This window comes from Lepus europaeus, chromosome 21 (assembly GCF_033115175.1).
Source record: "Lepus europaeus isolate LE1 chromosome 21, mLepTim1.pri, whole genome shotgun sequence".
NCBI classification, from domain to species: domain Eukaryota; kingdom Metazoa; phylum Chordata; class Mammalia; order Lagomorpha; family Leporidae; genus Lepus; species Lepus europaeus.
The window spans coordinates 11744784-11771130 of NC_084847.1; the positions used below are offsets into that span (position 1 = coordinate 11744784).

The 26347-nt window shown below is 56.6% G+C and overlaps 1 long non-coding RNA gene across 3 annotated transcripts; it reads left to right on the top strand.

Annotated features, from left to right (window-relative positions):
- The first annotated feature begins 1094 nt into the window (after positions 1–1094).
- On the top strand, positions 1095–24960 carry LOC133750205 (uncharacterized). 3 transcript variants are annotated; one of them, XR_009864681.1, is made up of 4 exons: positions 1095–1251; positions 16067–17908; positions 21634–21858; positions 24750–24960. It is a non-coding gene; the product is annotated as an uncharacterized LOC133750205 (long non-coding RNA). The 3 variants fall into 3 exon arrangements; XR_009864682.1 differs by lacking the exon at positions 1095–1251 and having other exon boundaries at positions 5682–17344; positions 17580–17908; XR_009864680.1 differs by lacking the exon at positions 1095–1251 and having other exon boundaries at positions 5682–17908.
- The last annotated feature ends 1387 nt before the right edge of the window (positions 24961–26347 follow it).

A 26347-nucleotide genomic window follows, 5' to 3' on the forward strand; every position in this document is an offset into this window, starting at 1 on the left:
ATGGAGCTGGGGTTGCTGGGTAGGAGCGAGGGTGGGGCTGAGCTGGGAGGGGCTGTACTGAGTATGGGGCCGTGTGTCCGCTCCGGAGGCCAGGTGGACGGGGTACCCTGATGCTCCCCCCCACCCCCCTCCCACTTTGCACCCCATCTCCCAGAGCAGCAAGGAAGCGACTTGGGATTGGGGAGGAGGAGGCACAACTTTATTTTTCGGTGTGCAGCTGGGGCGCTATCTGGGGACACAGGGTGCTCCTGATGCTTCGGACCTGGGGTCTCCGGGGATCCCTAGGTGTCAGGGGCCCCCAGGGGTCGGGTGGAGGACGTGGGGGCCCCGGCGGATGCTGTTCCGCACTTGGCGGAGCGGGGGGGAAGGGCCGAAAGCTCCCGCAGGCACCGAGGGGCGGCTCCGGCTCCCGGCTCCTGGCGGCTACGAACCTGAAGCGCGCGCGCCCCCGCGCCCACCGCCCAGGGATCCCCCAGGCGCACGGGGAGGAGTCCGGAGAACGCCTCTCCCCGCTGGGGGAAGCCCGGCACCGACTCCCTCTCTGGGCAGCGGGCGTGTGGGACACGGGGACTCGCTCCCCGCCCTGGTCCCCCCAGTTTGGAGAACCCCAGGCTCTGCCCCCACAGGTCGGGGCTGACGTCGCCGCCGCATTTCTAGGAATGCCCCTATCCGCGCACTATATTTGGCGAGGGTTTCTAGGAAGGCCCCCCGGCCCCGGCCCGGCCCCCGCCCCCGCCCCCGCCCCCACCCCGGCAGGCGCGCTCCGCTTCTCCCCGGGCCGGGGAGGAGCCGCCCCAGCGCCTGGGCCGCCGCTGCTGCCGCCGCCGCCGCCGCCGCCGCCGCCGCCGCCTCCCCAGCGCGGCCAACCCCGGGCCGGCCCAGCCCCCGCCCCGGGCCGGCCATAGGGCGCTGGGGGGTGGGGGCGGGGGCCGGGGGGCCGGGGGCGCGGCTTTGTGGCTGCCGCGGACCGGAGGCCGGGTGCAGCCCGGTCCGCTCCGAGCTCTGCAGGAAAAGATCGTCCCCCCCACCCCTCCGCCCATCACTTGAATTTTGTCTGGGGAGGGGCGGGATTTTTCTCTCTGTAAGTACCCCCCCCCCCACTACCGTGGTGAAGGATCGAGGCTGGGCTCGGATCGGGGTGGAGGCTGCAGGGCCCCGCGGGCGTCCCAGCCCTGCGCACGCCTGCCCAGGAGCCCAGGAAGGCGCAGCCCCAGGGGTCCCCCTGCACCCCCAGAGGCGGCGGCGGCGGCGGTGAGTCTCCCCCCACCCCGTTGTCCTGCATGTCACCCTGGCCCGGGGCCGGGGTAGGGATCGTGGCAGGTGGGTGCCCAGGCGGCCGGGCCGAGGGGTGCGGGGCGGGTGTCTGCGGGCTGGGTGGGAGCTGGAGCGGAGAGGCAGCGACTGGGGGCAGCGCGAGGCTCTCCTGGGACCCGGCGCTCCACGCCTGTCTCGGCAGCAATCGCATTGCCGCCACTGCCCCTGCCCCGGGGTGGCGAGGCCGGGCTCTTCCCCCACGCCGCTTCCTGGAGGGGCGTGCGGGGCCGGGAGGTGGGCTGGGGGCGAGGCAGCCCCCAACCTCGCTTCACTGGCCAGGGACGCGACTCGGAGGTGGGAAGCCCGCCACCCCGCCCCCACCCGGAAAGCCGGCCCTGGAGCCCTACTCGCTGCGTGACCGAGATCCCCACGCCGCGCCGCGAGCAGGCCAGTGGCGCGCGCCGCTCCACGTGCGCCCGGGGCCCTCGGTGGCATGGACCAGCGTGCTGGCGGGCGGCCGGGGCCCGCGCGGCTCTGGAACAGCTGGGGTCGACCGTCCCTAGAGTGCCCCTGAGGCCCCCCCAAGTAAAGTTGGCGGCCCCCTCCTCTTGGAGGAGGAGGAGGAGGAAGAGCAGGCGGCCAGGGCGCCCAGCAGGAGTCAGGAGAGAAAAATTCGGTTCCGGAGTACAGATCGGGGTGTCTGGGCCAAGAAAACACTAAGTTAGGGGGGGAAAAGTTAGGGGAAAAAGAAAAAAAAGGTATTTTGATTTGGGTGGGGGCGGGGGAGGCGTTTCTGGTTCCGCCGGCTTCCAGTCCCCAGCGAGGGGAGCGCTGGAATGCGCGGCCCAGAGCCTCATGAGGACACATCCATATTTATAACTTATTTTTAGGAGAAGTTGTGAAAAAGGGAGGGGGTTGCATGGGGGAGAAAAGGTGTGTGTGTGTGTGTGTGTGTGCGCGCGCGCGCGGGGGGGGGGGGGGGCGCCTTTCCAGAACCCAGCAGCTAATTGCGCTATTACTGGGAAATCATTTCCCCCAATCTGGGCAAGCAGCAAATTTGACTTTAATGAGTGACAATTAAGGGCGCAGGGAGCTAGAGAGGCGCCTCCGACGACATGCGAGTGGCGCTAGGCTCAGGGACGTTGGGGGCGCCCCTGGCTTTCTCTGTGCGGCTTCCCGGCCTGTTCTAGCCGGGCTAGGGTGGTGAGCGCTCCCTCCCGCAGCAGCGACTCCCGGGCTCTCCCGGGAGAAGGTAACTGGCGACCCCCTCGAGGGAAAACCCAGTAAGGATTCCTTTAAAGACACCCCGCCTCCGGGTGCTGAGCTCACTGCTGCAGATGCGAGGGGTTGGAGGCTGTGGGCCCAGAATCGGGGTTTTGAGGGCGAGATGAGTTTATGTTTTATCCAACTGGCCCACAAAGTCCCGCTTTTGGGGTCATTCGGAACAGCGAGCGATTCTGGCCCCAGAGGGCGAGGGCGTGGAGGCCAGGCTGCAAGGCCGGACCAGAGGGAAGCTGGCTACTTTGCGAGGGGCAGGGCGGCACAGGCTTTGGGTGGGAAGGATATTCTTCGTGTGCATTCTCACTTTGCTGAACCTGCTGTGATTTGTGGAAGGCCTCTATGGGAGGCCAGAAAGATAAAAGGCAAAAGCACAGAGTGCGGCTCCCTGGCTTCAAGTCGTCTTCCAGGGGACGGGATCCAAAGCCCAGGAACTGCTTCCTGAGCTGTGTCCAGCTGCTTACAGGCCCCCAAATAAAACACGGACGGTCACCACGAAGGTAGCGAGAGGACATTCTCTCTGCAATTCTCCAAGGACCGACCTAGCAACCGACTGCCCGCTGCCACGTGCACCTGCAGTATTTCTTTGCAATTTTCTGAGCGTTTTATGAGAAAGTCTGCATGATATATCCCGGGGAGGCTTCCTGGCAGAGATGCGGGGGTACAGCTTCCTCCACTGCGTGTATTTACACATCCCGTCCCAAGCCTCCAGCTGAGCTTCGGTTTCTGTAGTCATCTAGACACCCTAAGTTATTTGCAAACTTGTGCCCAAATTGAGGGGGCAGAGGTCACAGCAGGGAACAGAAAAGTGAGCTGTACCTGCTGTAAGATTGTGCGATTTGATAGACACAGCGCGTGTCCACACAGGTGACATTTGTGCTGCCTTGGCACAAGGGGTTTACTTACCTCCAGAGTTCCTTCCCTTTCCTACGGGTCGCGATGAAACAGCACAATCCTGTACACTCTACCCTCTCACGGGGCTCGGCTCGCAGAGGGGAAACTGCCACACTGTGAATTGTGTTTGGGCTTTGCTGAGTCGCCACCGGAGCTCACTGTCAAATCCCATTTGCTTGGCTAAATAAGGATATCTCACCAAATCAGCCTTTCGTGCTACCTCTACAACTGGGGTGTTTGACATGAGTTAACGAGGCTGATCACCAGGCGTGGCACCGGGGCCCTGGACTGTAGGACCGGGAGCTGGGTGTTCAGATGGTTTAATTGGGAACAGTGCAGAACCAGACAGAATCCCGGGCTAACCGCGAGACAATCTGTGCTTTTCCTCGCCACAGCAGAGGCACGGCTAACAGTCGGTCCTCATGAATGCATTTAGCAAACTTTTCCCGCCGTGGCCCCCGGAAACAGGCTAGGCAGTACGGGGAAGAGATTATAAATCAGTGCTTTGCAGGGAGACGTCTCTGTGAATTCAGCAAAGGATCACGACTTCTTTCCCTACTTGCCACCCCCCTCCACCACTAAGATGACCCGTGGGGCTGCCGAACGCACGGAACACATTTCAGCCTTTCTCCTTCTGCCTCTCTCCTTCTGCCTCTCGGCGTGAAATTTCATTAAGCAGTTGCTAGCCCCACCCCTTGGCCCCCACTCCCCAAAGTGGTGTAGATTTAGAAAAAAATACAGAGCAACTTTGAATTAAGCTCCTAGCGGTACACGAGCCACAGGTGTTGGGGGGGGGGTGGTGACGGAATATTGTGAGAGAAAAGAATAAGGACTAGCTGGGAATACAATACTGAAAATATGAAAATATTTGCTTAAAAATAAAGCATGCGTATATGACTAGAACCAATGAAAGCTGGACAAATCCCTACAAGGAACGCCCTGTGTTTCTTGCTCCTGCCCTCCTCCCCGACCCCCAGCCACCTAATATTAAGAACAGAAAAAAAGACTGTGGCCAGATCAACGGAGAACTCCTAATAGCCCATCAACTCCCCGCCTTTACTCTGGATTGTGCCATAAATACAGCTATTTTAGGCACGAGGATAAAATTTAGTCTGGTGAAAAGTTAAGGCAAACTTGGCAGAGACAGGTCACTGGGAGAAAATAAGTACACACACACACACACTCACACACACACAACTTACACACACACACACTCACACACCCCGTGGCTCAGGGCTGTTTGGCACTGGAATGTCCTTGCTTGACCAGCAGCCCCAACATAGCAGAATGCAAATCCTTTTCGCTCCCTGTGTCTGGAAGGAGATGAAAATACACCCCCACAAGCATGATGTCCACAACCCCAAGACTGCACTCAGACCATTCAGGGAAAGAGGTGTGGGTGTTCCAGAAAGGGGGAACCCCGTGTGAGGCTGAGCCCACGGTCTGTCTGTCTGTCTGTCTCTCTCTCTCTCTCTCTGAAGCAGCCAGGATGCCGACCCCTCCCCCCTCGCTGGGGCACGTGTGGATATCCACACAGCGTCAAGTGCAGGGTCTGACCTCACAGCACCGTCTTTATAGAAAACATCCGAGTTTAGCGAATCCCGGAGGACACTTTTTGTCTGAACGCCTGCACCGCTGCAGGGAAGGGACACCCCGGGAAATGAGAAGGGGGGGCAGGGGCGGCCACTGTAGGCTCTTCCTGGGGGTTTGGCCTAGGCAGGGAGGAGACGCAATGGCTGGCCGGGCAGTGCAGTGTGGAAGTTTTCTCAGGGCCATGCAGAAAACGAGGCTGTCTTGCTGGCATCGTGCGTGCGCTCAGTGCCCTGGGCAGTTGGCATCTGTGCCCATCACAGCCTGGATCACTGCCAGCGAGGCTCAGCCGTGGCCTCGCAGCCGCCACGGAAACTCACGGCCGCCCCAGACAGGTGCTTGGGGGCTCTCCTCCCGGGGCTCCCCAGGCTGTCTGCAGGTCTGCAGTGACCACGTGGGCTCTGGAGGGAGAACCTCACATCTCCCAAAGCGGTGAGGCTGCCCCCAGGCTCAGAGCAAATCCTCCCTGCGCAAGCACAAACGTGGCTCCAGAAGCTTCCGCCGCAGAGCTGCAATTGGTCAGTCTCGCTGGAGCTGAGCGTGCCATGCGGGGCAGCAGGACCCAGCTACTATGCTGAGCCACGTGGGGCCGCAGCCAAGGGGTGGGGGAGGGGGGTCTTTCTCATCAGGCTGGGAGGGAACCTCGGGCCAGGAGGACAGGCTCTGCAGGGTGGGCCAGGTGGTCAGATAAGGAAGCCACCTCTGAGGGTCCACGACAGGCGAGAACCTGGTGGGCCTTAAACCTGCAGGGAGGAAGTTTGCAGCCTGCCATGCGCTGGCACCAGAAAGCGCCTGCTCTGGGGAGCTGGGCCCAGCCCTGAGTCAGCCAAACCCCTGGGACTCCCAGTTGGCGCCAGGAACTGGACTGCAGGCCGCCCGTGGGCTCTTGGTTATATCTCCGAATGCCATTAAAGTCCAGAGCAGGCCCTCGCAGGCCAGGCCGTATTTAGCCGCAGGTTCACCGGGAGAATATTTCAGTGCTATGTGAAAGCAGAGGCCTGGGCCGGGTTGCAGGCTGTCACAGGGCTAGAGTAGGCTCGCTCTCTCGCAGGCCTGGCCAAGATGGCCGGGTGCTCGCTGGTACGGATGCCCGGAGTCCTTGCCAGGGCTTCAGGGTCACGTGACGGACAGGCGCGTGGGAGCAGGGTGTGTGCTGGGGAAAGGTTTTCGGCCTGGTTTTGTTCTGCTAGTTTTGAAGCTGCTCCCACTCCCAGGCCGCGCCTAGGCAGCCGCCAGCCCCTCTCTCTCTGCGATGGCCCCGTGTGATACCCGGCTCTCGCTGAGCTAGGAGCCCCCTTTTTAGGCATCAGCCGCTGCGGAGGGCTTAACCCTTTCCAGCTCCTCCTCCCCGCCGGGCCAGTTGCCATGGTGGGGGGCACCTGCCTGCAGAGACCTTGAAGGTCAACGTCCCGGGGAACACTGTGCCCCCCTTCCTTCATCTCAGAGTGGCCCCTGGACCTCAGCAACGATTTCCCCCATTTTGTGCCATCTGCGATAACCACCGAGCTCCCCTGCCCATCCCAGATAATTTCATCTGGGTTTCCAAATTGACAAACTCACTCACATTCCCCCAGGAGGTACTGATGGATTTGTGGCTCGCTGAGGTCCTTAACGAGGGTTTGGAAGACTCCCCCAGGGTATGGGGGAAGAAGCCTGGCGCTAGGGAATCACCCTGGTAGTCCTTTGGGAACCAGCTCTGGGAGTCCAGACCTGCATGGTTTGCTGGGTGCAGAGGGGGGCAGTGGATGCCGAAGCTGCCGCCTGTGACACATCCGGGCAATTGTGGAGAAGACGCTGGAGCCGCCGCACCCGGGAACGCACTCACTTGTTCCAAGTGTGCCCTAACGTTGTACCTTTTCTCCTTTTTAGTCTGGGTTCTCGGCGCTTCCTGCCAGCAGGTTCATTACCGCAGGGAAAATGAGGGACTTTTGGGGGCAGATGTGTTTGCATTCCAGTATCATAATGCCCCTAAAAATCCTTATTGCTCTTGCAGTATTCCTCGGGGTCCCGCCGACTACAAGAAGAGAGACACGTGTCCCCCAGCTGTCAGCAAGAGGTCCTCTGGCCCCCGGGGTAGATCTCCCCTAACCACCATGAGAAATTAAGCAGAGCCACCCTGGATGCAGGCTGCAGAACCTGCCCTCTGCTCTCCAGGGGCAGACGGTAGGAGCTCAGGCCTGGGAACCAGCCAGCTTTGCTCTGGGGGTTGTGGGGGAAGAAACAGGCGCTACCTGTTTGACGGGCCAGGTCCTCCTGCAGGGCCTCTGGGATCCTCACCTTGGCAGGGGGCCCTAGGCAGTCCTGGCTAGTCCCCCAGCTCCCGAGACAGCACACTTGGCTGCTCTCTGCCTCGGTTTCCCCATTTGCCAAGGGAAGGGCCACAGCCCAGGCTCTGGCCTCACAGAGCCCCCAAGATGCTAGTGAGTCCAGGAAGCAGTGATGGACAAGTGGGAGGGTGCAAGCTTCGCCAACAGGACGTCAAAGCATGCAACATGGAGCGTGCTGACACCAGTATTTGTCCACAGTGCCTAAAACGGCACTCGGGAGGGGAGAGTGCAGCCCAGCAGCAAGCCCCAGGGTCTGGAATCAGCCAGGCCTGCATTCCAGCGCCGCAACCCTCCGGCTGTGTGACCCCAGGCCGGTGACTCAGCCTCTCTGGGCCTCCGGTTCCTCAGGAGGAGCCTCGCCAGGCTAACATGCCTATCTTTTAAGCAGTACCTGGCTAAGGAAGTGCATTATTGTAACTCGCACAGCTCATGCCTCTGTGGTAAGTGGTTGGTTTTCCATTCATGGCAGGGATATGGGGAGGGTTCCTCCCCCCCCCCCCGCCTTGTTTTTTAACCTCAATTTATGTAAGGAAAAACACAGTTGGTCTCTTGAAAGAAAAAATGCTGCACAGGTGGCCCAGGGGTGGGGCAGGGATCAAGGTGGTCGTCGGGAATTTTCTTAGGGGCACTTGGAGCGTTTTTTATTTCCTTAGGGATTTTCTATTCCATGGGGTGGGGGGAGGGGAGAAGAGGGAGGTTTCCCTCTAAACCCCACGGAGGGCTCCAGCGGTTCCAAATCTGGGCGTCACAGGTGTCCCTTGTCAGGGGGAGCCGCCCACCGTGCACCCCAACACCCCTCAGCCCCGCCCCCAGTGCCAGTTCCTCTCATTGTGGAATCAGGTGCCCCCCCTAGTGCGCTCGTGCCAGCCAGCCCACCTCTCCGAGGCTCGGAAAACGGGGAGCCCAGTGAACCCGCTATGCGCGAGGACGCACAGAGTAACGGGGCTCAACGCAGAGGCCACGATGGCTCGTGAGCGGGCGCCACGGCCCCGAGGGGCCCCTGTGCTGCACGCAGGCCGGGGTGTGCCTGGCCACAGGGATCCCACTCCCCCCCCCCCCAGGGTGTTTTCGTAGGGAAGCAGCGGGCGCTCGCCCGGCCAGCAGGAACCAACTCTGGTTTCACTTTCTGCTGTGTCATGGAGTGGGAGGGTGGCAGAGGGGCCCAGCTGGCCAGCTGCGTTGGGCACAGAGACCAGGGGACAGCTGCTCCCGGCACCCAAGCCCCGCCCCGCCGGCTGCTGCGTGGGGGATGGGCTCACGGGGCACCCCTCTCCACGGGCACGGCGGGGAGAACCCCCAAGAGCCATGGGACCTCGAGATTGGACAACCACGCAGGCCTGGAACTGGCTCTGCCCCAGCAGGGACACCTGCACCTGCCAGCTCTACCGTGTGCAAAGCGCGGTGCCAGGGGCCCGAGTCCCCGCAGGGAGCGAGGCCCAGCCTCTGCCCGCACCGTGGGTCTGTGGAGGCAGATATAAGTGCCTGCACGAGGAACGCAGCGTGGGTTAGGGTGAAGGCGCCACGCGGAGTGCTGTCACTCGGCGGCCCCAGGCAGGGGTCTAGAGCGCATGCGTATCTCTGAAGTCCTGGCGCGGCAGACGCAGGGGCCGAGTAGCAGGTGTTTTGACTTCGGCTGCAGACGGCGCCTGTGTCGCTGCCCAGTTCCGTCCTTGGCCTTCCAGGTGCAGAATAATAGGGCGCCGCAGAGGGATCTAAGAAGTGACTGAAGAGCCCGGCCTGGCCTCTGCGCTATATATGTCTTAGCCGTTATGTAAGAGTAATGACGGCGAACCGCATCGTCACAGCAGGCCGGCCGGGGCCGCGGAGGCCATCCTCTGTGCCGGCTCCACCTCCCCACGAGCTGGGCCCTGCAGGGTGACTGGGGCCGGCCCCATGCTGGACTTCAGCCGTGGGGCCCTTGAACGGGTTCATGCTCTGCTATTGTCAACTTGAACTTCTGAATTTTTATGTGAAAGGGCAAGAGCGCTCTTCCATACAGTGGTTCGTTCCCCCAGCTTCCAGGGCTGGGCCTGTCCAGGGCCAGGAGCCCGGAACCCAATCTGGGTCCCCTCCATGGGTGGCAGGGACCCAATGCTTCAGCCATCACCCGCTGCCTCCCAGGGTGTGCGTGAGCAGGATGCTGGACTCAGAAGCAGAGATGGAGGCTGACCCCAAGCAGCCTCTCACCCACTGCACCAAACACCCAACCCTTGACATTCTTAATTTTGGACCGAGGGGCCCTACCTTTTCATGTTGCAAGTCATGTAGGCAATTTTGCCCTGTTTTCATGCGCCACGAAGTCTTCACGAGTAACCACCATCAGCAGTATGAATACAGCAGGCAGCTGGGTCCAGAGCAATTTTCCAGCTCATCAATTCAGCCTTTGCTGTGCAGCTGAAACGCTGGGGTGAATATGAAGATTCAGTACATGGGGCCAGCATCGTGGCTTAAGCCACCGCCTGCAGTGCTGGCAGCCCATATGGGTGCCATTTCCAGTCTGGACGCTGGCTGCTCCACTTCCGATCCAGCTCCCTGCTAATGCGCCTGGGAAAGCAGCAGCAGGTGGCCCAGGTGCTTGGGCCCCTGCCACCGATGTGGGAGACCCAGATAGAGTTCCAGGCTCCTGGCGTTGGCCTGGCCCAGTCCTGGCTGCTGCAGCCATTTGGGGGAGTGAACCAGCAATGGAAGGTCGCTGTCTCTGCCCATTGCTCTCTGTGATCCTGCCTTTCAAATAAATAAGTACATCTTTAAAAAAAAAAAAAAAATTCACTTCAAGGCTCAGTTGCCCAAAATCCTGTCTTCTGCATGGAAAGCTGCAGAACTGACAGCTGAGTTGAGACCATGGCTCTTTTGGCACTGTGTCTGCAGGTCCTAGCATATATTAGCTAGGACCAGCTCTGTTAACAGCTGTACACGGAAACCAACGAATGGGAGGTTGCTGCATGGTTTCGAACCAAACCTACTAAAATGACATCTTCCAGAGAAGCAGGTCAGTGGTGCTGTGCCAGTCCTGGCCACCCCAACTTTTTTCTGGACAGCCCCCGAGGATCTGGGAGACTCAGATCTCTTACGACCCTCTCCCTGGGGCCCCGGGCTGTGGCGCAGTAGGTTCAAGCGCTCTCTACCATGCCAGTATCTGAGCACCGGTTTGAGTCCCAGCTGCCCCATTTGCAACCCAGCTCCCTGCCGACGCACCTGGGAAAACAGCAAAGATGGACCAAGTTCTTGGGTCCTTGCCAATCACGTGGGAGACCTTGCTCCTGGCTTTGGCCTGACCCAGCCCCGATCATTGTCGCCATTTGGGAATGAACTAGCGGATGGAAGATCTCTCTGTAACTCTGCCGTTTATATAAATAAATAATTAAAAAAAGAAGATCCTCTCCCTTCCCCCCAAACCTGCTGAAGGCTTGTAGTAGATTCTTGTTTGGCGTCTGGTGGGAAGTTCAAAGGCAACACAAGTGTCTAAAGGCCTATAGGCCTGCTCTGTGAATCCTGTTACTAAGAGGCAGAGTGAACTCCAAGAACACTTTGGTTCTGCCCGGGTTCAAGACCCAACCAGGGGACAGGGGTCATCGTTTCATGGGCTGTTAAAGGAGAGGACTGCAAGTCAAGATCCTTTTTCCTTGAAATTAAAATTCCTCTCCACTCTGCAGATGCCAAGGTATAAATATTACCAAGAAGCAAAGAATCATTCCAAAAGCCTTTAAGATATTTGTAACAAAAATAAACATTTCTGCGGTTCATGGCCAGCTCTTTGCACAGGCACGGCCCGTCGTCACCATGACAAGCCTGTGAAAGCATTACTGTCCTCATTTGCTATATAATGTCATAACCAGCTCGAGTGCTTCCCACGTGGGAAGTCAGTGCAGGGACACAGCAGCATGGAACGCAGGTCCTGTCACCAGCCTCAAGCTTAGAGGAACTGGCTTGTTCAGAGCCACACGTGCAGCAGGTGGCTAAGCGAGGGGTTCAGCTTGCCTCTTCTATCCCAAGGGTAAATCTCCAAAGTTTTCCAGGCTCTCTGGTCTCTGCCTTGAAACTAGACAATAGCCTCAGACAATACACGAATGAATGTAGGTAGCTGTGTGTTCTAATAAAACTTTATTTACAAGAACAAGAAATGGGCCAAATTTGGCCCCCAGGCCATGGTTTGCCAGCCCCTGTTCTAGACCAGAAACCTGCCTTTCAGGTGGAACAAAGTGAACTGGCCCTGGCCTCTTGTTCTCCCCGCCCCCACCCCACCCCCCATGAGGGAATCAAGTTACATTCTAGAACTGATGGCCAAGGTCTCTCCCTAGACTGTTAGCTCCTCCTTCCTTAAAGGAGTTCTGAAGCTCTTGGAAGTTGCAACTAGTCCTTAATAGTCATTGCTAACATTTTTACATTGTAACTTTCATAGCTGTCAACTAACATTTTTTAATTAAGAATCTCATAAAAATTTAGTATCACTTTATTTGAAAAGGCACAGAGAGAAAACTCTTTCATCCAATGGTTCGTGGTCCCAGTGCCTACATCAGCCACGGCTGGACCAGGCTGAAGTCAGGAGCCCAGAGCTCAATGTGAGTCTCCCACATGGGGTGGCAGGGACCCAACTGTTGAACCATCAGGGCTGCCCCACAGGTTATGCATGAGCAGAAAGCTGGATCAGAAGAGTAGTCAGGGCTCAAACCTGGCATTCTGAAATGGGATGTGGGAGTCCCAGGCAGCTCTTCTTTTTTTTAAAAAAAGATTTTATTTGTTTATTTGAAGGGCAGAGATAGGGAGGTAGGAGCCCAATTCCTTGAACCATCACCTGCTGCCTCCCCAGAGTGCATATTAGTAGGGAGCTGGGATCAGGAACAGAGCTGGGACTCAGACCCAGGCACTCTGCTGTGGGCCCTGGTGACCCGAGCAGTGTCTTAACCGCTAGGTAGTGTCCTCCCTAAGACACAACACTTTCTACTGTTGCAGACCTTCAGGCAGAGTTTCAACATTCACATTTCCTTGTGTGGATAGAATTGGGCAAATGAGGGATTGGACAGACTCTGAAGTGAGCCAGTGATGGGCGGGGAAACAAATAGCCCTAGCGTGAGTCAGGAAGGGGCTATGTAATTCGCAGGATCCAGGGGAAAGCCAAACCATAGAACTCGGTGTTCAAAAATTAAGACTTGCAGGGAAGGGCATTTGGCCTCACGTGGCCTAGCAATTAGATACAGTGTCCCACATCAGAGGACCTGGGTTCAATTCTCAGCTCTGGCTCCTGACTCCAGCTTCCTGTTAATGCAGACCCTGGGAGGCAGCAGATGGAGTGCCTGGTTCCTGCCTTTGGCCCCAGTCCAGCTCTGCTGTTGTAAGCATTTGAGGAGTGAGCCAATGAATGGGAGGGAGCTCTCTATGTATCTCTCAAATGAAGATGAAAAATCAAAATTAAGACATTCAAGAGGGGCCAGCGCTGTGGCACAGTGGGTTAAAGCCCTGGCCTGAAGCACTGGCATCCCATATGGGCACCGGTTCAAGATCCGGCTGCTCCACTTCCCATCCAGCTCTCTGCTATGGCCTGGGAAAGCAGAAGATGGCCCAAGTGCTTGGGCCCCTGCACCTGTGTGGGAGACCCGGAAGAAGCTCCTGGCTCCTGGCTTCAGATTGGTGCAGTTCTGGCTGTTGCAGCCAATTGAGGAGTGAACCATTGGATGGAAGACCTCTCTCTCTCTCTCTCTCTGCCTCTCCTCTCTCTGTGTAACTTTCACTTTCAAGTTAAAATAAATAAATCTTAAAAAAAAAAAAAAAAAGACATTCAAGATGGCGACAGCAGAGCCTGATCAAGTGTGGTCCTGCATGAGGGCACAGGTTCCCTGTGTCTGAGGCCAGCCCCGCCCTGAGGTTAGCCAAAGGGTCTGCCAAGCAGAACTGATTCTGTGGATTTGGGAATCCAGAACCTGCCACTCCTGGGAGAGACACAAGCACCATTTACCCCTAATCCCTGGAAAGCTCCCAAAGAAAGCTGGGTCTCCCATGCCATGTAGAGCAAGATGCAAACTCGTTTCATCTGAATCCCCAAAAATAAGATGACCTCAGCTGACATGTGGGTTATAAGCACATTTAAACAAATTGTCTTAAGCCTTCTTCCCTAAGAGCCGCAGTTGTTTTATGTGGCTGTATCATTTTGTCCTGGTTCCTGAGTGTACTCTGATACCCCAGATGACAGGGCTGCAGCCTTAAGAACAGAGGCCCCCCGGGGCCAGGGCTGCCCCATAGTAGCAGGTGGCCATGGTCCACACTGGCATCCCTCTGTGACCCCAGAGGCTGCTCGGCCCAGAAAGAACACCAGCGCAACAAGCCTGGTTTCCTGTGCTTACCCAAACCCTCAGCCCCATTACTCAAGATCTTCACTCAAGACACTCAGCCATTCAGAGCCCCCAGTGTGTGGGATGACACCCACAGGTGCACTTAAGCTAACAGAGGCTTCTCATGCAAGGGGCCCGGCCTGGGAAAGGTGGGGTGAGGGAGGAGGGACGGACTCAGTGAGGACTTCGCAGCCCTCCGGGTCCCCTCCTGAGATTGTGTCGGTCGCTAGCCCATAATTCCTTTCTCCTGGGATTCTGCACCTGCTTCATCAAGTGCCCAGGCCTGGCCGGGATCTTACACAACAATCGAGAGAGACGCCACGCCTACGCTGAGGGGGCACGAGATGCCGTCTGAAAGCTGGACAGACGTTTGAAATGTGGTCACAATAACGGAACAACCGCCAAAAGTAACTACAACCATCAGTCTCGGTAGATCCGCTGGCGGCCATGCAGTCTATGGACAGCCCGAGTGGCATGGGAAAGCAGTGTCCAGCTCAGGATGCAATGGTTCTCATTAGAAGGAATGTAGCAGCGGCACAGACAGAAGGCCCTCGAGATGGTAGACGGCTTTCTTTTATTTTTCTGCCAGCCTTCTCTCCCCTACTTCCGGTAACAGACCCGCCACCCCCAGGGAATACAGCAAAAGATGGCTGCCCACGGTACTCCTCCCTCAGCTACAGTCAATGGGCCAGGCCTGGACACGTGATTCAACGTGACCAATCACAGGAGCGCACGCCTGAGCTGAGCCTCAGTGATTGGTGCCCGTGTGGTCACATGACCAGGGCAGAGCATGCAGACTCCAGCTCACCTGCTGACTTCTGCTGAATCCTGCCCTGCGCTTGTGCTGGGCTTGCAAGTCCTGCTCTCTCTGCAGGCCTCCATCGCCCCAGCCTCATCCACAGCCCAGGCTCTCCTCCCCTCCAGGGACGGAGCTGTCCCTTCCAGGCCTAGCCTGTCCTGGCCTCACTCTGGTCCCTGTGACTTGCCCGCCATGAGTGGAGACACCCAGCTCAGAGACCCAGGCTTCCTCATCTGTGCGCCTCCAGCCCTGGGCATGCAGCAGCCCGCGGCGGAGAGAGACGGACAGAGAGTGGACGAGGAGAAACAAGCTGGCTGGTTCCTCTTTGCTCTCATCCCGAGGGCCGCTCAGGCTCTGCACTTGTTTTCTCTGCTGGCTTCTCAGGCTCACCTCCTTGTCTCTGCTCCCTGCTCGCTGAACAGCTCACCCCAGCCCCTGCCTCGAGCCCCTGCGCCCCCCCCCCCCCATCCCTGTTCCCAGCTCTCCCAGCCTCTCTAGCACTGTCCCCATGGCCTGCGCACCTCCGTGTGCCATTGACTTCTGTACTCCACCTCTCTCACTTGACTTGGTTCCAGGAGGGCAGGCAGCTTTGTTTGGTTCTCTGGGCCTCTCGGCACCTGGGCCTGTTGCCTAGTAAGTGTTCACTTAATATCCGTGCATTGACTTCTTTGCGTTCACCAAGGTACACAGGCCCACCTGCTGGCTTGCTGTCCTTTGTTTTAAAATAATTCTTTAAAAAAATTATTTGAAAGGCAGAGCCACAGAGAAAAGGAGAGACAAAGAGAGGTCTTCTCTCCGCTGGTTCACTCCCCAAATGGCCAGGACGACTAGGGCTGGGCCAGGCTGAAGCCAGGAGTCAGGAACTCCATCCAGGTCTCCTGCATGGGTAGCAGGGGCCCCAGCACTTGGGCCATCCTCCTCTGCCCTCCCAGGCACGTTAGCAGGGAGCTGGATTGGAATTCCGGCAGCGAGGACTGGAACTGGCACTCGCGTGGGATTCCCTTGTCATAGCCACAGCCTCCCACCTTGCGTTCTCAGGTGCCTGTGGTTTGTAGGGTCAGGGAAGTCAGGTTGTAGGCTTCCTAGGGCCACCGGAATGAATCGCTACAAGCCACGTGGTTTAAGCCACCGAAATGTATCACCTCCCAGCTGTGGAGGCCAGGAGGGGGAAGTGCGGCAGGGCTGCTCTGCCCGGGCCATCCAGGGAAAAGCCCCCCTTCCCGCCACCAACTTCTGCTGGCTCGGTGGCCTGCAGCCCTGGCCGCACCTCGCCAGTCTCTGCCCGTCTTCTCTCCACGCTGTTTCTGCTTCTCTCTTACGAGGACACACATCACATTCTGTGCCCCTCTGGATATTCGAGAATCAGCGCTTCCTCTCCAGAGCCTTCACCACTTCTCAAAAACTAATGAATACGGAAGGCAGAGAGACAGAAAGTGGGAGAGACCCCGAGAGGGTGGGCTTCCATCTGCTGGCTCACTCCTCAAATGGCTGCGACAGCTGGGGCTGAGCGAGGCCAGAGCTAGGAGCCTGGAACTCTATCCAGGTCTCCCACGTGGGTGCAGGGGCCCAAGGACGGGCGCCATCTTCAGCTGCTTTTCCAGGGAGCTGGATTGGAAGTGGAGCAGCTGGGACACAAACCGGCATCCCAGACAGAAGCTCAGCCTACACTGCGCCATGACGCTGGCCCCTTTGTCCCTTCTTTGGCCACATCAGGTAAGAGCCACTGACTGTAGATTGTGAAGTGGACATATTTTTCATCTCTCCAGGGGCCACCACAGCTTATTTGCCTAAAGAAACCAGAAGATTCCCCGGCCACTGCACCATCTGCAGGTGGATCCCACAGCGTGTTCCTGTTGTGTTATTATCACTGCCTACCCAGTGTGTGCAAGCGATTTTTAAAACAGCATTTTCTGTGTTTTAGTTACCCCAGGATTTAAAAAGACAATTCCATGCTTCTGGTAGGAGAGCAGCCCCCAAGGGGAAAGGGTGGACAGGAAGGGGGGCTCCGCCTGGATTCTCTCCAGGTCCAGTCGTACTGTGGAGGGAGTCACCACGACACACAGTCTGCACCATCTTCCCGAGTGTTTTGTTTAGTGTTCCCAGTGCATTTTTTTCTTTTTTTCTTTTCTTTTTTTTTTTTAATTTTTGACAGGCAGAGTGGACAGTGAGAGAGAGACAGAGAGAAAGGTCTTCTTTTTGCCGTTGGTTCACCCTCCAATGGCCACCGCAGTAGGCGCGCTGCGGCCGGCGCACCGCGCTGTTCCGATGGCAGGAGCCAGGTGCTTATCCTGGTCTCCCATGGGGTGCAGGGCCCAAACACTTGGGCCATCCTCCACTGCACTCCTGGGCCACAGCAGAGAGCTGGCCTAGAAGAGGGGCAACTGGGACAGGATCGGTGCCCTGACCGGGACTAGAACCCGGTGTGCTGGTGCCATAAGGTGGAGGATTAGCCTAGTGAGCCGCGGCGCCAGCCCCAGTGCATTTTTTTCTTTCCTCCTCAGAAGGCTGGAGACTTCGCAGTGTATTCCAAAGGCACGACAGCTCTCAGGAGCACCTCGTTCTTGTGAATGCCTTCTAACCTCGTCCTGTACTTAACCTGCCCCTCCTGGCCAACATTTCAGTCCACGCCAGGATTTGGCCTTAAAAAGATACATACTCTTTGGCACGTGGCCAGGCTCACATGTGAGCTAAGTTCCTAGAAGTGTGATTTCTTGGTCAGAGGATATGTGCTTTAATTTCTACAACCATCGCCCAGCACCCCTCAAAAAGGTCAACACACACACGTCCACCAGCAGGGCTTGCGGGACACCGCCGGGGGCTGCCGTGTCCTCCCACGCCAGTGAGCAGGCAGTGTGTCAGGGAACGAAGGCACAGGCGAGGTAAGGGGACTTTATGTGCAAATCTGGGCTGGGGGTGGAGGTGCCCTCCCAGGCTGTCCCTGTAGCTCTCATCTGCCTGGGTTTGATAAACAAAGGCAGAGTCTGGGGAGGTGAGCCAGAACCGTACAGCGAGAAGCATTGTGCAAGCCAGTATTTATTTCTTGAGTGTGGGTAGAACTTAAATATGGTCAAAACATGCTCTTCTTTTAATTTACACAAACAAATATGTTCCCAGGCTCACACCTCCGGTGCCAAGTTTCTAGGGGAAACGAGATTGTCCTGTGAGATGAGAAACCACTAGAGAGAATATGTGAATGGGAAAGCCGCTGGGAGTTAGCGCTGCGTGCCCAGAACCGGCTACAGAGGAGCGGCTCTGTCCCGATTGCAGAGAAACCTGCCAGCACTTGGAGCCAACGAGACGTGGAAACAGGTCAAGGCCAGAGGACGAGAGAGCTCCAGTTGTGAGAAGGCGGCCTGCTCGGCTTGGCCCGGCCTCCTCCCTCCTACCAGCAAGGCGTGCCCGGCGAGGGGCTGATGAACCCAGGGAGAAGCCACAAGGCTACAGTGAGTCGCCGTGCAGGGCTGTGTGCTAACAGAACACCGAGCGGCTTGAACGCGTTCCAAGGGAGGGGATTAAAGCAGCGTGTTATTTTGAGTGATTGCTTAATTTATTGAGCTGCGGCTAGATCTGTAATGAAATACAGCCCTTGTAACTGATAACCTCCCGCTGCAAAGGAACCTGTGCAGTTAAGGGATATTTTCTGGAACGGCTGGGAATTTTTAGCCTCTGCGGTCGGAGTGTTCTGAGCACTCATTTTCCAGGCAAGCTTTCTGTTTGTTTGTTTGTTTAAAGAGTGGCGGGCTGCTCTTAATACAAGAAAATGAGCAGCTTTTATTTTACCGAGTGCCCCATGTGCCCCAGCGCTTTATTTACATTATCTCTAATTCCAACAATATCCCAGCAAAATAGCCCTATTTCCTACCCTACAGATGTCGGGTACATTTCCGGAGGGGCTCTGTCCAGGATGGTAGCTGCCAGCTACCGTGTGGGACTATTTATGTGTCAATGAGTTAAAATGGAACACATTTAAGAATTCACCCCCCAAGTCGCACCAGTCCTGAGTTCAAGCGCCCAACCGCTGTGCAAGAGTACTTTGGAATGTTCATGGAAAATGGAATTAAAAGGTGCTTGTTTGGATGCAAAAACATGTTTTGAAATCCATGCATACAAGGAGCCTTCAATAAGTTCATGGGAGAGGCTGGCTGTGTGGCGTAGTAGGCTAAGCCTCTGCCTGCGGCACCGGCATCCCTTATGGGCACCGATTCAATTCCTGGCTGCTCCACTTCCAATACAGCTCTCTGCTATGGCCTGAGAAAGCAGAAGATGGCCCAAGTGCTTGGGCCCCTGCACCCATGTGGGAGACTTGGAAGAAGCTCCAGGCTCCTGGCTTCAGATTGGCCCAGTTCTAGCCATTGTGGCCATTTGAGAAGTGAACCAGTGGAGGGAAGACCTCTCTCTCTCTGTAATTCTGCCTTTCAAATAAATAAAATCATTAAAAAAAAAAAAAAGGTCAGGGAAAATGTGCGAAATAAAAAATCTATGCATGATTTCAGAGTTGTTTTTCACCAAAATAAATTATCCTTTAACCCATTTCCCATGCACTTTTCCTAACATTTATTTTTGAAACACAGAGCAAGATAGAGTGTGAGAGAGAAAGATCTCCCATCTGCTGGTTCACTCCCCAAATGGCCACAATAGCCAGGGCTGGTCTAGGGCTGAAGCCAGCAGTCTAGAACCCCATTCTGGTCTCCCACCTGGGTGACAGGGCCCCAAGCACTTGGGCCATTGTTGGCTGCTTTCCCAGGTATACCAGCAGGGAGCTGGATTGGAAGCAGAGCAGCCAGGACTCCAATCAGGGCTTCAATATGGGATGGCAGACGAGGCTTAACCTGTGCCACAAGCCTGGCCCCTGTGTGCAGTTTCTGGAGCTCCCCCGTAGGCTAGCGGCTACTACAGCAGACAGCATGGTTATGGACCAGTTTGGTGACCACAGAGTTTTCTACTGCTCAGAGCCGGTCCAGAACTTTCACAGCTAGAAACTGGCAGTGCGTGAATCGAAACCCAGACTACAGGGCTTGGGAGGCAGAGCTCTCCCACATGCACCTTGCTCCCTTCTCCCACAGCTGAGAAGCATGATCGAGACCCTGGCTGCAGGCGGAATGGAGAGAAGCCACCAGAGAGCAGCCCCACACAGGACATCGGAAGGCACTGGTTTGTCTGTTACCAGGACACAGTCTCTCAGAGTCTCTCCAGGGCCACTTGTAAACCTCCTTCCTCCTAGAGCGCAGGTTCACTTCCAAAGCCAGGAGTTCAATGGTTTCTCAAATGCCCCCTTGACAGGAGACCCAATGGCAGCTATTTTTTTTTTCTTTTTTTTTGTGGGAGGTAAAATAGCAAGGTTTATTAGGGAAGGGACATCTGTAAGGATGGATGGGCACCTCTCCAGACAGAGGAGCTATGCTTTTAGAAACAGACTTTGTGGCACTGTCATGGCAGGAGGAGGGCACGTGTAGTATCACAGGTTCAAGGTGAAAAGCCTCTTGTTTTGAAGCATCAGGGGGAACGCATGCTGTGTTTTGCCTTATACGAGCAGCCACGTGTTTGCTGGCTCTGTTGGCCGCAAAGCTGAGAGATGATGACCCATCCAGGAGCAACGGGCAAACCCAGCACACTAATGAGGGTCTCTGAGCACCACCTCCAGTAGAAATTAAGGCTCAGGGGACACATGGCCAATTCCAGGTCTGAAGCAAAAAAACGCTCAGGATGAGCTTGGACTGTCTCATCATTCCTTGTGCCCTGATGGCAAAAAAAAAGCTGTCAGTGACTTTGACTTTGGGGGTCAAAGGATGCAGGTGCCTACTTGAAGAGGCTGCCACAGGCCTAAGTTTGAGCATCCCCAAGAATCCTGATGGCAATTTCTTTTTTTTTTTTTTGACAGGCAGAGTTAGACAGTGAGAGAGAGACAGACAGAGGGAAAGGTCTTCCTTCTATTGGTTCACCCTCCAATGGCCGCCATGCCTGGTACTGCGCTGATCCGAAGCCAGGAGCCAGGTGCCTCCTCCTGGTCTCCCATGCATGTACAGGGCCCAAGCACTTGGGCCATCCTCCACTGCCCTCTCGGGCCACAGCAGAGAGCTGGACTGGAAGAGGAGCAACTGGGACAGAATCCAGTGCCCCAACCGGGACTAGAACCCAGGGTGCTGGTGCTGCAGGTGGAGGATTAGCCTAGTGAGCCACGGCGCCGGCCCCCAAGAATACTGATGGCAATTTCATACACTTCACGTATGTTCAAAACTACGAGTTCACGATACTGCTTAGAGAAGAAACATACGCGTCATCTCACCTCTGGAGGATGCTGGGAAGCCAGCTCATTTGAAAACTGTCAAAGGGAACCAATCCAGCACTTATCCTTTTCTGCATGAGCCATACTTTATGGCAAGTGAGTAGTTGGGAAGTTGACACTGGTTACGTTCTTGCCCACCAACGAGGACTCAACAACACTATCAGCCTGTTGCTGTTGTGCCATCTCTAATCAAAGGCTGGGTCTGGACGGTGGATCAACACGTGTTAACATCATAGGAAGGGGCCGCCAGCGAGGGGAGGCCTGAACCGGAACACTAATGGCCACCAGGAAGTGGTCACACACACGCAAACACCACCGAACATAATCAGAGCGAACCTGTAGATCTAACAGCCAGCTTCTGCAAAAACAAACAAACAAAAAACACAAAAAGGGGCAGGGGGAAGAGCTTCAGAAACACTGGCAAGCAGCAGGCATTTATCCCAACAGCGTAGACACCGCCATCCCACACTGAGTGCCTGGTCTGGATTCCCAGTGCGGCCTCCCGGCTTCAGCTCCCTGCTCACACAAACCCTGCGGGGCAGCAGCAGTGTTCCAGTAACTGGGCCACATGGGAGACCTGGATTGCATCCTCACCTCCCAGCTGCAGCCCGAGCTAGCAAAGTCACCTGGGGAGCTCGTTGGCACGCAAAAAAAAAAAAAAAAAAAAATTGTGGGAAATGGCAGTTATGGGAAACATGCATGGATTTGAAAAGTTGTGGGGTTTTTTTGCATCAAAATAAACATCCTTTAATTCCATTTTCCACCCTTTCTGAAGTCCCCTCCTATAAAAGGGGGAGAGAAACAGTTACAACACTTCTGTGGGATGGCAATAAGCAAAATCCAGGGTGTAGGACACTCCAGAACACAGCCCTGTTTCCTCAACAGATAGACGGCGGGGAGAGAGCCTGCAGGTGCGGATGGGTGCGGATGGATGCGACCAGCTGCAGGAGTGAGCCCCGTTTGGATCCTGGTTGTACCAACCACGAAGGAAACATTTAGGAGACGCAGAGATATTTGGAGGCAGACTAGACATCCCCGTTACTATCATCGTGGAGGTCCGGGCGGGAGAACAAAAAAGCTCTTTTGGAAACCTGTGCTCAGATAATTATGGTGAGATGACTGTTGTCTGCATGTGCTTCAGAACAACGTGGGAGAGGGGAGGGGAGGGGAGGGGAGGGGAGGGGAGGGGAGGGGAGGGGCGTCTGGCTGGGACAAGACGGCCGGGAGGGGCTGCTGGCTTCACAAACTCTTCCTATGTGTACTTGAAGATTTTCAAAGTAAAAAGAACAAAGCCCAACCTACTGCGGCCAAGGTATCAGGCTGGGCTGCCCACCGCACTGCTGGCACCTCTGGGAAAGCCTCAGTAGCAGACTTGAGATCTATGTGTGGGCATCCCATCCCTGTCTCCATGGCAGCTGGGGGCGGGAAGGCAGCCTTGAGAAGTCTCCCGTCCATCCACAGGAGGGGAAGGCCAGGAGAGTGAGGATCCTCATGGGGTCCCCTCCCCCTCGCAGAACTGCCTCCTGAACCCCTTCCCCACCCCGTGCACCTCTCACCCTCCCTGTGCAGCTTCTTAGAAAGGAGAGGCCTATTAGTGAGCAGGACACTGAGTCAGATTCAAGTTCAAGTTCAAATTTATAAAGACTTACTTATTTGAAAGGCAGAGTTACAGAGTGAGAAAGAGAGAACTTCCATCCGCAGGTTCACTCCCCAGATGGCCACTGCTGGGCCAGACTGAAGCCAGGAGCTTCTTCCTGGTCTCCCACGTGGGTGGCGGGGGCCCAGGCACTCCGGCTATCCTCTGCCGCTTTCCCAGGCACACCAGCAGGGAGCTGGGTCAGAAGCAGAACAGCTGGGACTCCATCCAGCACCCACAAGATGTTGGTCACAGGCAGAGGCTCCACCGGCTGTGACACAACGTGAACCCCCAAATTGTGGCCATTTCAGGGCAAGCCCTTTGATCTCCCTTAGTCTCTATTTTCATTTGTAAAATGGGTATAATGGGATCTCAGCTAACATCTTTTTTATGGAGGGACTGTGGCGAAAAAAAGACCTAGCCTGCATGAGACAGCTCTCCACAGAGCTCAAGTGCCATTATGGCAGACGTGATATGGGGGTACTTTATCACGCCCTGGGTCTCGAGAACACGGCAGTCCCTACTGCCATGCCCTCAACCAGACATTCCGTTAACCAGAATTCTCACTCTCCGACTGCTCAGTATCTCATGATGGCAGACAGAATCACCCCACGTCCCTTAGGGCTCCGCTTTCCTGACGCATATTCCGTCTCCCATCCATGGACAAAGGAGGGCTTCCTTGGCCAAGACCACACTCTTGGTCCATAGCCCCTGTCTTCTATGCCCAGCCCTCTGTGCACTGATAGAGCTTTAAAATGCAGCAGGGGCCAGCATTGAGGTGCAAAGGGTTAAGCCGGTGCCGACTATGCTGGCATCCCACGTGAGTGCTGGTTCGAGTCCCCGGCTGCTCCACTTGCAATCCAGCTTCCTGCTAATGTGCCTGGGAGAGCAGCAGAAGATGGGCCAAGTGCGTGGGTCCTGGCTGGAGCTCCAGTTCAGACCCCTGCTGCGGTCTGGCCCAGCCCTGGCAGTTGTAGCCCTTTGGGGAGGGACCCAGGGGATGGAAGATTTCTCTGTCCCCCTCCCTCCTTCTCTAACTCTGCCTTTTGAAAAAATTTTTAAAAATCTTTTTTAAAAATGCAGCAACAGGGGGCGGCACTGTGGCGTGGTAGGTAAATCCACCGCCTGCAGTGCCAGCATCCCATATGGGTGCCATTTCCAGTCCCAGCTGCTCCACTAAGGCCTGGGAGGGCAGCATAAGATGGCCCAAGTCCTTGGGCCTCTGCACCCACGTGGGAGACCTGAAAGAAACTCCTGGCTTCAGATTGGCACAGCTCCAGCTGTTGCAGCCACCTGGGGAGTGAACCAGTGGATGGAAGACCTCTCTCTTCTTCTCCCTCTCCCTCCCTCCCTTCCTCCCTCCCTCCCTCCGTCCGCCTTTCAAATAAATAAATAAATAAATCTTTAAAAGGAAAGGCAGCAGCAGCAGATCAGTGCTGCCAGGAGACTGCAAAGCCCTCCAGGTCATTTTATAAATGCAGAAACAGTGGCCCAGAGGGGCCAAGTAACTTGTCCGAGGCCACACAGCAAATTAGCAGCTGAGCCTGTTTCTGTTTCCAGGTTGCTTGGAGGGGAGGGTAAGGGATGCCGTGGGCAGTGGTGGAGCCAATTCTTACAACCCCGTTTCATCCTGTGCCAGAGTAGGGAGCCCAACCATCCAGATTTGGCTGGGACTAAGGGGTTTCTTGGGACCGGGGACTTAGGTGCTAAAACAAGCAAAGTCCTAAGCCAAGCAGAATGTGTGGGTCATTCCCATAGACAGTGAGGCATGGAAGTGGATGTTTTCCAGGAAATGAGGCCCTGTGCTGGGGCTGGCTGGGGTTCCACACTCCTGGTCCCCTGGAGGAGAGCCACCCACCGGCTCGCAGCCTCGCACCCCTCCTACCCGTTCCCTCCCCAGCAGCTGGGCTGCTCTCTCTCAGCTGTAACCCTGACCACCAGCGCCTCCGTCTACAACCCAAGTGGCTTCTCATCTTCCGCATTGCTTTGGGACCAACTGGAACTCCACAGCCCCACCCTGGGTGGGTGGGTGAGCGGGCACCCCCCCCCCCGGCCCTGCCTCCCAGCCCTGCCTTCTTCTGCACCCCAGTGTGCCCCAGGAACTTCAAGCAGAGCCAGGGTAAGGGAAGATCTAGCTACACTCTCGGGCTCCCTGCCTTCCCTTCTCCCAGGTCCCGCCCCTTCCAGGGGATCAGCGCCACTCTCTGTGGCTCACTGATTGCTAATTTCTGGTCAGGGGAGTTGTGACCCAGGACTGAAACAGCCCCTGAAGGGCCCCACCGACACCCCGGTCACCTTCCGCTGGGCCCATGTGAAATCTAGGAAGGGCTTCCTGCCACCAAGACCTGCTGTTCCCCTCGGACAGCCTGGGCGCGGATGTCTCGGGAGGATCCCAGAGGAAGACATGAAGGCAGGCTCCTGGACAAGACAGAGGGTGTCCATGCTGTGTGCTGCTCCTCCTCCCTGCAGGCAGGCGTCCCCACCCTGACCAGGTCATCAGCCCAGGAAATGCACGCGGAACACGCGCCTGGCTCGCCGTGGCCACAGAGGTGATAATAAACACGCAGCCTGGTTACTCTGCTAAGTCCCTCCTTGGTGTTGTTCTTCCGTCTTTAAATTAATTCCAGAGCTCTTCCAGACTTTTCTCGTTGCTAAGCTATAAAGGGCCACAGCGTCACTGCCGATTGGCGGGGAGCACCCCGGGCTGCTCCAATCTGAGCCGCGCTCATTGCTGGAAAGGCATCCACACATCCAGCACGCCCGGGGCTTCTAGAACTTTCCCGCTGGCGCTGTGACCACAGAGGTCTCTGTGACAGCCTGCATAAGCTGTTCCCCCCGATCTTGCTGGGAGGACTCCCGGGTCCTGGATTTCCCCTGGGGTAGGCAGCACCTGTCCACGGCCAGCCACTGATGGGCAGTGTGACCTCTGACCCCGGACATGGACTGACATCTCTTGTCTGCCTCCCGAGCTCAGTGATGGTCGGAGGAGGCTGAGAGGTGGATGCCCCTGAACTTCAGACCGCTGGGGGATGCCCACACTCGCCCAGGACTGAAAGATACAAATGCAGGGCTGTTCTGGTGTCCCACGCGCACCACCTGGGTTCCTGCTCTGTGCCTGGAAGTTCACGTTCACATCGCTTCCCTTCCTGAAACCCCCGCGGCACAGACTGGGGACAGGACCCGGAGTGGCTGGTTTCCCTTGCCTGAAACCGGTCCCTGGCAGAACCAGAAGAGTTACATGACCCAGGCCTGATTACCGGGATTGGCTCTGGGCTGGGCACATGCCCAAGCTGCACCAATCAGAATCTCCCTTGAGACTTTGTGGCGAGGACTGTGAGACAGCACCTGCTCCTGATACCGTATTTGCTGAGCTGGTAGCCGCCATGGGCACACTGGGAAGACATGGAGCCCCTAGCATAGTGCTTGAGCCCCAGGGGCAGCTGTGGAGGGGGCCGTTACCAGAACAGTAAATTCTCTTTCCACTTAAACCAGTTGGCCTTGGGCATCTGTTGATTCTAACAGAGACAGTGGCAGGCAGGAGTGACGGGTTCTTTCCCCAAATGGTGCCTGACTCTGGGGTGGGCGACTTGCACCTGTTCCTGCTTAGGACCCCCGCAGTCCGCTCCATCTTGCTGATGGGGAAACTGAGGCTCCGAGGGGCGAGGGAGACTTGCCCAAGTATGACTGGCACTGTACACTAAGGGATTTGAGCCTAGGCCAATTCTTGCATGTCCTTGCAACTTCTCAAAGTCCAACTTCAGAGGCTCCCGTTGATTGACGCTGTGCAGCAGCAGGCTAAACAACCGCCTGTGATGCCGACATCCCATACTGGAGCACGGGTTTGAGTGCCGGCTGCTCCACTTCTGATCCAGCTCCCTGCTGATGCATCTGGCGAAGCAGTGGAAGATGGCCCAAGTGCTTGGACCTCTGCCACCCAGATGGGAGACCCGGATGGAGCTCCTG